Source organism: Cupressus sempervirens, chromosome 5 (assembly GCF_028749045.1).
Source record: "Cupressus sempervirens isolate cs-2001-9-10 chromosome 5, ASM2874904v1, whole genome shotgun sequence".
Taxonomy (NCBI): domain Eukaryota; kingdom Viridiplantae; phylum Streptophyta; class Pinopsida; order Cupressales; family Cupressaceae; genus Cupressus; species Cupressus sempervirens.
This window is the reverse complement of record NC_143122.1, coordinates 463,661,101-463,669,953: the sequence shown is the minus strand read 5'-3', so window position 1 is coordinate 463,669,953 and position 8,853 is coordinate 463,661,101.

Sequence of the window (8,853 nt, the reverse complement as noted above, 5' to 3'; positions counted from 1 at the left end):
AGAAAGCCATGAAAGGAGATAGCATGTAGGATAAGCAGTTAAAGCCAATAAGGGAGATAACATATAGGATAAGCAGTGGAAGCAAATAAGAAAGATAACATGAAATCATGTATTCTAAAAGAGTAGACATGTCAAGAGGCCCATAAGAAACATGTTTTTCTTTGTGTGATCAAGACCAAGAGGTTGACTAGATATGATAGAAATGAGATAGAGCAATAAGAATGAAGATTGATATGATGGCTATGAATGAATGAGAAAGAACAATAGTGAAGCTGATGGATAAGATAGCCAATACAAAAGGATAGCTCAACATTGTCAAGATCAAAGAAGAAGAGGGAATATATGGATGATAGAAGAATTACACATGACACCTATTTACTAGTTTTTCATCATGGCACTTATTCAAGGTGCCACAAGAAGGGATTTTCAACATACAATGGATTTATTTCTCTTTACTTTTGCTACCAAGGTGCCACAAGAGATGGTTTTCACCAAGGCACTTTTTTTCTTTCTTTATTTTTTTCTATTTTTTTCTTTTTCTCTATGTTTTTTCTTTTTGGGTTTTTAGAAATAGGTCAAACTTTTTCAAGTTAAGTCTCCTATAGGAAAGACAAGTCATGATAAGCTAGGACCATAAATAAGTATGTTAAAAGATGATGATAGGTTGAAGGAAGGGAGGTGTATGGAGGATAAGATTTCATGCCTTGAAAGGATTTTAACAGTATGGACAATAAGTAAGTGTGGCTTTGAAAAGATTGCATAAGGGTAGGTGACAAAATAGGGAAGATCAACATTGGCACACACCTTGGAGGGTTTTGGAATGATGGAAGGCTTGAAGTTTAGATGTATGAGGTAGCAGAGCAATTTTGGATGAAGATGGAGTGGAAGCTTTTGGGAGCTTAAATGTCAACTTTCAAGTATTTTCAATATTCAAGTCTTTCAAAAGAGATTTGGGAATCCATATAGCTTTTGATTTTTCTTTCCCTTTAGATGCTTTAGAATGCATTTCTTCAATAATGGGTTTAGGAACACATATTTTCTTTGATTTCACTCTTTGGGTAGTGGACCTTTAAGGTACCTTGAATAATTGTTCTTTATTTTTATTCACATGTCAATTAGATGGGACATAGTAATCTTCATTTTAAATGGATTCTTGTATTTCATATGATGATCATCCAAATTTCTTCCAAAAGACCTGGGATTTGTGGATGAATAAGGTTGGTATGACTGGTTCATATGGATACATGAATGAAGATTCATCAATGATGAGTGGATTTTTTGATCTTGATGTACAATAGGAGAGCTAGAAGTGGAAAGTGTAGGAGATGAAGGAACATAAGGTCCCAATATGGATGGAAGGTTTGAAGAATTTAGCTTAGATGGATAAGGACCAAGGATAGATTTAGAAGATGCAAAGGGATAGTGAGTAGGGATATCAACATCTCTAGAGCTAGCAACATGGCCAAGGTCATCAATAGACACATGAGTATCTATGATAGGAGCAACACCTTTGATAGGAGCATTTGAAGCTTGAACATAGTTTTGAAGTGAGCCTGGAGAAGTAGAACAAGAGGAGATACTTTGATCTTGACAAGTTTCTTTGGATAGCATAGGTATATAAATTTTCTCATGATTTTAGTAAGCTCAATGGGTATAGTGGAAGTGGTGTCTTCATCATACTTAGGAGGTGGGTAAGACATAGTATATGGAGGGGAAAAATCTTGAAATAGATTAAAGTGTTCTTGATCTTGATCTTTCTTAACATTTATAGCTTTTTCTTTTTGAGAGTCCTCTTGACATAGAGCCACTTCTAAGGACAAAGGAGCTTGTGAGGTTTGCTTGATAGAATATTAAAGAGGTAACAAAGGACTAGCTGGAGTGGGAATAGTAGGCATAACATCACATGAAGGTTGACGATTTTTAGTCTTAGTAACATGGAAAAGGTTTGCAACTAAGTGAAGGTTAGCTTGAGTCTTGTAGAGGTAGCCCTTGAGGATATGCATAGTCAGTGTGGAAAGCATAGGTTCTTTGTTTGATGGAGGTATGTTGAAAAGATTTGAAGATTTAGGAAGTTCACACATGTTGGAAGAAGTGAAGATGTCAAGAAGACCATCACTAGACATAGGTTCATCCATATGATCTTTCTCAAGAGAAGTGTCCTCATCACACAAGTCATTAGAGTTCTTAGTTCCAACTACCTTGTCATCGATAAGATCTTGTACTTTATGCTTCAACTCTATGCAATATTTGGTTTTATGACCTTTGTTTCTATGATAATTACAAAAGTGATCATCTCTCCACCATGAAGGTTTGATTTTAGGTTCATAAGGTTTACAGTTTTTTGGTAATGTGATGAACTCATTATCAAGAAGTGTTTGCAAGGTGACATCATAAGAATCTTCCAAGCGAGTAAATATTCTCTCAAGAGTAGGTATAGGATCTTCTTGTTGTTCATCAAGTGAATATCTTGAATATATGTCTTCATCATATTGTTCAAAGATAAGCTTGTTATGAAAGTTTGAAATATGATTTGAGGAGGTTTTACTTGCTAGCTCTCTAAAGAGATCTTTATATCGAATAGATGAAGACAATTGATGTCTTGGAGAGACAGAGTGTGTAGACTTAGAAGAAGATGAATAATATGATCTTGAAGAAGATGTCTCATGTGCATATTGAGAGCTTAAGGGAAGCTGATGTGGTGATTCCATTCTTTCCTCTTACCTTTTTCTCAATTTTAGACTTCATTTCTATCATGCATCTAGGGAAATGAAGGTCAACAAGATCGTTTGTTTCTTCTAATTATTTGTATCAAGTGTATATGTCTTGAAACTCTTTAGCAACATGGAGGAGATCATGATCATCTAGATTTGGTAGAACAAGGTTTGAAGCCCATAGAAATAGATAGAAAATCAAGCATGAAGGAGACTAGAGGAAGCTAATAAGGTGACACAAGATAACTTGATGTCCAAACTAGAGAGGTATAGTGTTCACTTGCCAAAGAGAGGTAGTAGCGAATGAGTGACTTGTCAAGAAAAGTGTCCAAGTAGCTTATGATACTAGTGACTCAAGTCAAGATCTAGGCAAGAATCCCAAATAGAAAAGTAGATAAAGCAAGAGAGATGACAAGTGAACAACTTTCCCAATTAAGAGTGTAGTCAAGAGATCAAGGTAACCATTTCAGCAAAAGAAATTCTTAGTATGCTAGCATAGACCATGAAGATGGAAAAGACCAAAAGCACTAAGACGAAAGAGCCACTTTAAGCATGTTCAAGCACTAGAGACATAAAAAATCAAAGTCAAATGATGAAACTCCCCTTAGCAAGAAACACAAGCAAATGTTTGCACTTGATGTTTGACTTGGAGGAAAATGTTTTTTTTTTAATTTTTTTTTGAGTTTTTTTGGTTTTTTTTTTGTGTTTTTAAAGTTTTATATTTTTTTTTGGATTTTTTGAACAGAAACACAATGAAAGCATGCAAGAAGGCTCAATTTGATGGATATGTCCCCTTTTGTTCTAAGTGGGGAAGGTTTTAAATATTAAAACACATCAAACACACCAAAAACCTATTTAGGTTTCTATAAGGATGCACAAGCTCAACTAGGGATGTCCTCGATATATGCCAGGTACGTGAGGCCCAAATTTGTAGATGAAAGAGAGTATTGTCAAACAGTCGAGAGGAAATGGTAACTCAGTCTCCACCTTCACTTCCTAAAGGTATAAAGTTCTTTGGGGCATAGCCAAGATTGACAATATTCTACTTCCAAGAGGCATGTCTTTAGATTCATTCCATGCTATTTATACTCTATTGGAACATGGTAGTTGAGGTCATCCCCTAGAGTGATCACTTCTCTAGGCAAGCCCCCTCAAAATAAAAACCAAGATCCCTTATTTATGCTCCCTTCAAACTCCTTAACAGGGATGCAAGAAGAAAACATAAATAAGAAAACCTTGGGAATTAAAAGACAAAGGGGTTCATTTTAACCCCAAATCCAAGTGTGAACGATTGATTTTAAACCCTTTTTTCAATGTTGGGAAGACACACCAAACAACTTGAGAAATAGCAAGAAAATTATTTTACAATGAAAAAGGAATAAAATGGTCACCTTTTACAATTCAAATAAGAAGGCTTGGAATATGTGCACCTTGATTTCATGCTTTCCATTTTTTTTCCATTTTTTGCTCTTTTGACCTCCAAGTTGCCTTAAAAAACTTCAATCAAGTTCATGAAATCATGAAGAAATAGGAAAATTCAAATAAAATATATTGAACTAGTTGATTCCATAAAAAATGACAACTCATATCATGCATTGGACCATGTGCAAACAAAGTGCAAGCTAATCACCAAAATGCCTTTTTTTATTTTTTGTTTTTGACCTAGTCAACAAGATTGGTTTTGTATGCAAGGATTTTGGCTCCAAAATAGAGATGAAAAGAAAAGAACCCCACTAAAAACTAGAGAACTTTCCAAAAATGTAAGAATTTTAGCAATATCTCTTAATTTTGTGCTTTAGGGACCCATTTTGTCAAAACATACCCATTTTTCAAACCAAGTTATTGAGACTTCCTATTACTTCTAAAATCAAAACACAAATAATTAACTCCCTATATAATTTAGAGAAATTTTTGAAAATGCAAAGTTTTCTAAAAAATTCACTAATTTGAGCCCAAAAATGATTTTTTTATAAAAAATAAAGAAAAAAATTATAACGGATGCCAATCAACTCAAAAAATATGAAAGTTGGATTAGGACATCTTGGATGCATTTCCAATTGCAAAAAAAAATTCAGATCTGAATACCACGCGATATGAAAGATATGATCAAATCTTTCAAAAATTAGGGTTTTGGCCTTCAAATCAATCTACACAATGGCCTTAAAACCAAAGTGAGAACCCTACAAAACTACTTGATTAGATCCAATAAATTTTTGTAAATAAAATCATAAATAAGAATGCAACTAAAATGCAAGCAAGAAAATGGAGCGAAATACTTGGTTCTAGCCCCACGGTGGGCGCCAAAAATGTGTGTATAGAAAGTGTAACACTTATATAAATCATTATTCTTGAGAATGCCCATGAAAGAGAGCATCTCCAGAGGCAATTTGTAGCTCTATGTCTATGAAATGCAAAGGCTATGAGATGGTGGCTCTCAAATGAACCAAGCTATAGAACCCTTGCAAGGTGTACCATAGAATGAAAGATTCAAAGATGAGAGCAAGAGTGCTAACATCCCAAAATCACAATAAAATGCAAGCTAACAAAGAGAGTTAAAAATCCTTAACTTAAGCTATGTGATCCAAGCTATAGGATAAAAGAAAGCTAAGAAAAGAATGCCATAATGCAAGTAGAATTAGAGCTAAGCTAAAAACGTAAGAGCACAAGAATGCTCAAAGTATTCAAAGCTCCAAAAGCACCTAGAAACTCTACATCATAATGTTAGCATGAGACGCAAGATTTTTTGAATGAGGAGAGAGACCTCTCTTTTAAAGAAAAATGGACAGTAGAGATTAAGAGGAAAAATAGCCATAATCAAAGGAGGAGAATGTATCTTGAGTGATCCATGTGCACAAGCATCTAAACTAATAAGAAATAATGGTTGGATTTTTGAGAGAGGGAGCAATGTGTGGATGAGAATTAAAGTTATTTTAAAAATAAAAGATTCCTCTCACATAGAAATTGTGCATTCATGTGTAGACAAAAATGTTTTTTTCTCTTATTTTTAGAATATGAATAATGCTTTATGTGTGCACACTTAGGATAATTGGGAAGTGGGGCTTTTTATCTAATTAAAAGGGAGCACTTTCTTTCAATTAAATAAAAGACTTAAGATAAAGTGGTGAAACCATAGGTTATAATTAAATAAATATATTTATAAGGATTTGATCAAAGAATAAGCAAAAATGTTAAAAAGGGGGCTAATAGTCTAGATGACCATTTTTGGGTGATTACAATATGCACATATTTTAAGCTTAAATGCATGTATCCATTTGTTGTCCCAAAAGTTTCCAGTTGTTCTCCATATGCAATGCTCCCAAAAAACCTTATTTTGAGCTTTTCCTCCATTTAAAGAGTTGTTTTCATGCATGCAAAGAAGAAAGGATGCGAAATAAGCATGATCACATAATAGAGCATACAAGGAGGTGAAATAATGATTACAAGCATTGAGTGCTTTCAAAACAAAATGGTCAGTGAACTCTTAACAAAACATGATGACATGATAGAAGTTGTGTCTTTTGGGAACTTACAATATTTTCATCATGCATTTGTAATTTGTAAATGACATATTACACGTAATGGAAAAACAAGATGTAATTGTATGTGATAGTATCACATGCAAAGTTGTAATATGTAATAAAGTTGCAACTGCATTAGGAATGCAACTATGAATAAGCCAAAGTTAGTTAGTAGTTTATTTTTGAATAAGTCAAGGTGGTTGAAGGTTTCTCTTTTTTTCTCTATTTTTTGATATATAAAGGAGCGAGATCATTATAAATAATCATCTTTTGGCAAGGCAAGAAAATTCTACCAATTTTTATACACACTCTAAAACTTTGAGCTTTGATGCAATTCTTAAATGCTTTCAATAAAAGTGGTAGGTACCAGTCCAACTTGTTATGTGGCTTGAATTGATCATGAGTTTTACAACTTTATTAAAAAGGGATTTGAATTCAATTGTCCAAACTTTGAGGTACCTATTTTATTCATAGTCAATTTGAACTTTTGAAGACTTTGTGCTGTAGAAGGACAAATTGTGATAGTAGTCGTTGTAATTAATTAGAGCTGAAGACATTAGGTTTACTTGTAAGTGTTTTTATTATATTTGAGAGTATTTAGTAAGAGACTTTGAGCCTTACTGGCTATTCTTCTTGAATCCTCACAAGACAAGCACATGTGACTTTGGTATCTTGTAATTGTTTCACAATAATATATAAGTAGACTACTATCTTTGGTGTTGTTCTTATGTCAAACCCCAAGACATTGGTATTATCGTAGTAATAAGACTTTTTAAAAAAGTTTGAAAGTCTTAGTTTTTGATTAAGTAAAATAGGTTTTTTACAAGGGTTCCTGAAATCCACCAGTTAACAAGATAGTAAAACTAACATTTAAGGTCTAGCAAACAAGATTCAGAAATAACAATAGGCTATACCCGGCCACCAAACGAAAGAAAAAACCAAAAGGCCAAAAGCTAGGGAACAAGCAAAAACTAGGAAGCATGATCAGGGGACAAGTTCTTTAGCTAGCTCCTGTTTCTTTAACTCCATCTCTTCCTTGGCCTCAACCTCGTTGGTCTTCAAGTGGCTAGCATCCTGAGAAGCCTCCTCATCCCTCTTTCTCTTTTCCACTCTCCTTAATCTGCTTAGGCTTTCCCCCTGCAAAGACATCTTCTCCTCAATCACCCTTTTTCCCTCTTTGTCCTTATCCTCCTTCCCTTTTTTATTTTCGTCCATCATCTAGTGTAATTGAATGATATTATCATTTAGCCCTTTAATAATGTTAAGGTTCAAATTAGCCGAGCTATAAAACGTAGTCTCCATCCTTTCCACCCTTTTTTCAATCTCTAAAAGTCTTAGTTGCTTGCAAATCATTCTTGAAAAAAAATGATTTGATTAAGAGAACCACCCTTTTTGTAATTTCTAGTTAAATCTCTATTGGAGCCACCTATGGTAAGAAGGGAGCCTCCCCTATTGCTAAAAGGAGAGAGAAATCTCATGAAATGTTACCTAAAGTCACAATTTTGTCAGTTGTGGTCAATGACGTACAATTTTTTTAGCCAATAGGTTGTAGATATGACACCTATAATTTCTATGCCCTTTTAAACTTGCTCAAAGTTTAGTAAACACACACTTCAATAATTTATTGTAATGTACATATATTCAAAAGACATTTAGTTACATCTACATAATATAGATCCTAATTTGCATTTATGCAAGAAGCATGCTAGGGACACTTCAATTGGTTGCACCACTAAAAAACTCCTAAATGTTTAGTGATATTATCTTGATCATTGATAAGGTTAGTTATTTTCTAGGGATTGATATGGGAGAACTCATCTCTTAATGTTCAATTGATCTTAAAAATATCTATACATACTTCTAATCTAAATAACACAATAAATAAAAGCAAATCACATAATCAAATAGTACAAATACAAGATCAATAAGATCAAGCCTACAAGCTATAAGACATTAGCATCTAAAAATAAAAATGGGTTGTTAAAATTTTAAAATATAATAATACATATAATAAAGAGATGACATGACCTTCAATTCCAAGACATCAAAGTCCCAATACTCTATCAATATTATTGAAAATCTACCCTAAATCTAAACGTTTTATTTTATAACATTTATTTTCCATCGATTGAATATTTATATTTACAATTTCCATAACAATTCCTTAATTATATTCGAGGAAACTGTTTTCCATAATTATATTCGAGGAAACTGTTCTTTTCCTCTAAGTAAAGATAACAGTTAGTATTTTCCTTGAACTACATGCCAACACCCAAGAAAATGATGCAATGTAATTTTCAATTGTAGATTACAAGAAAGAAACAAATCCAATTTCTAAAAGATTATTTTATAACAATAATAATTTTTCGAATTTCGAAATTTACTATTTGTTGCAAGATATCCCAAATTCAAACTTCCGAAGTTTTCAATGAGGTCTTCTGGAATATATAAATCATAGTAATAAGAGCAGAGCTTCTTGTAGGAGTTATCAGAGTACTGTTCAAATTTAACTCAGATGAAAGATAACAGACTCTTTCTTCGAATCATTCCGAGATCTCATTGGAGAAACTTGGAAATCCACGTAAAGATTACGTAATATGAAGAGATTGAGCAATATCTTCGTC